Consider the following 2,503-nt stretch of genomic DNA (forward strand, 5'->3'; position numbering starts at 1 on the left):
AACAGATACAGTGTGCGTGTATGTTTGGAGTGGGATTTGGCTATTGTTGGTAGAATGCTTTTTCCTCTATAGGTTCTGGTCTGAGGAAAATTGTATATATTATTTGGTGTTGTTAACATGTAATGAGAAAACGTAAGGGTAAAAAATAATTGGCTTAGCCATCTTAATGCAGTTTTTATTAAGTAAAAAACATCTGTATCTATATGAGTACTTAAGATAGTTTGCTATAATATAGAACAATTCTTCATGGCGAGTCCTTTTGACATTAGAGCTGAAAGAGCGGTTAAACCATATATATTTTTCTCCTCAAAACTTTGCGAAATTTAGAGTTTTTATTGCTACTGTGATAAGTACTGCTATTATTATTATGAGTCGTATTATTATTATTATTATTATTATTATTATTATTATTACTACTATTATTATTAAGTTTATTATTATTATTATTATTATTATTATTATTATTATTATTATTATTATTATTATTATTATTATTATTGGCACACATGGAGTTTCACACTTAAATTCATTTAAGATCTGATTGAACAATCTGTAGTGTTCCTTAGGAACTGGGAAAGAACTAGTGTCCCCAAACGTCCAACACTCTCCACCTCCTTCTTATGACTCGCTTTCCTTAGTTTTTCTTGTAGTTTTTGTTGTATTTTGTCTCAACTTATGTGCAACGTTTCTAAAAGAGATCAAATTGCTGTATACCCTTTCAGAATCTATTGAGTCTAACTAGTATTTCTAACTGTTTACACCAAGTAAGTGCATTCATTATCTTCAGATATTCACATAAATCTCTTATGGATATATGAAATTAATATTATGTAAACGTCTCAAAGAGCTAAAACGAGCAAAAGATAAAACATAGCATTGAAAATTTCGCGTCACTAATCTCCTTGTAATGTGACCGTTATCGGCAATTGTAAGAAAAAAAATTGATGACCGTATCATACTGTTTTCACTGCGTCTTCGGTAACAATATATATATATATATATATATATATATATATATATATATATATATATATATATATATATATATACATGTGCGTGTGCGTGTGTGTGTGCGTCTATAAAAAGCTAAAGATAACGACAGAAGGAAGAAAACAAAATGTGTTTCTCAATTTCATAATGCTTTCTTAAGATAGAAAAGATTGCACAACTAGGATTCAGCGAGGATGCTTCGCGAAGCATCCAAAAAGAAAATTCATTCTATGTTTGCAAATTTCTTCACGAAACATAAAAAAATGCTTTACAATACGTTAAAGGAAAACGGAAAATTACTTTCCGCCATGAATAAATCATTGTCTCGTTGAATTGAAAATCACAAATTGATTTGATGTAAAAGTTATCGATTTGAAATATATTTATTTCCATGTATCCAGTGTCTTTATATGAGTGTGCATATTTGTTTTCTTTATGTGTGTGGATTTTTGCGTAAGCTTTTTTCTTATATCGGTGTGTTTCCCGCGATGCGCATTTTCTTGATCAATCTTGTTCTTTTTGATTTTGTGTTTTATATCATAGAACCGTTTTTGTTTTACCAGCATTTCTTTCATCATTTGTGTTTTTTTTATATATTTATGTTCGTCCGATGTGCAGAAGCAATTCGAGATAAAATCTACTTTCATCAAACATTTAAAGATGATAGAACGAGCAATCCAATCCAAATAACTTGGAAGGAAAGGAAATGGAAACAATACATGAAACAATTTGGGATAACACAGTGCAAAAATAAATGAACGTAGGAGATATCATTGGATTTAATCGAAATGAGAAAATACAAAAGCAATTCAATTTCAACTCTAAAAGAATACAACCGATTTAAGGAGCAGTTATAAAGTAATAATTGACTAGAATACAAGAGTTTGATCATGTCACACATGGTCAAATGTAACTCGGATATAGAATAAGTAGGATACTTAAGGACCTTTTTCAAGAAAGTAACTGATTTTGTACGTATAAATATAAGTAGTATTACTTCTCTACCTCTGAGAAGTTAAACGTCGTGGTCAACTAAAATGGTATATCATGATTATGACAATATGAAGAAAATTTCTCTATCAACACGTAATATTTTTTTACAAAGAGGTCACCACATATCAAGGCCCGGACGCCACTCAGGGATAAGGGTTATTGTATGTACAGTATCTACGTTAGTGTTGAGATTTTATAAAGTGTCTACTTAAGGGGGCGGTTCATCAGGAATGTGTTTACTTTGGATTTGAATACATTCAACTTGTAGTCAGGGGGAAGCAGGCAGACGGAACAGAGTTCCACTGGCGTGTTGTTCTAAGAAAGAAGCTATGTTCATGGAATATACGTCTTGATTTAAACACAGATAGAGTTGACAATTTTTGGACAATGGCTTCAGCTAGACGGGTGTTTTTCGTAAAAGATTGGCGAGGTAGACCAGAGACTGGAGCTCTGACGAGCAATTTCCATGGAAATAACGGTAAAACAAAGACAGGCTCCAAACGCCTCTTCAATATTTAAT

Source organism: Euprymna scolopes, chromosome 14 (genome assembly GCF_053919585.1).
Source record: "Euprymna scolopes isolate OS-2025 chromosome 14, ASM5391958v1, whole genome shotgun sequence".
Lineage (NCBI taxonomy): Eukaryota > Metazoa > Mollusca > Cephalopoda > Sepiida > Sepiolidae > Euprymna > Euprymna scolopes.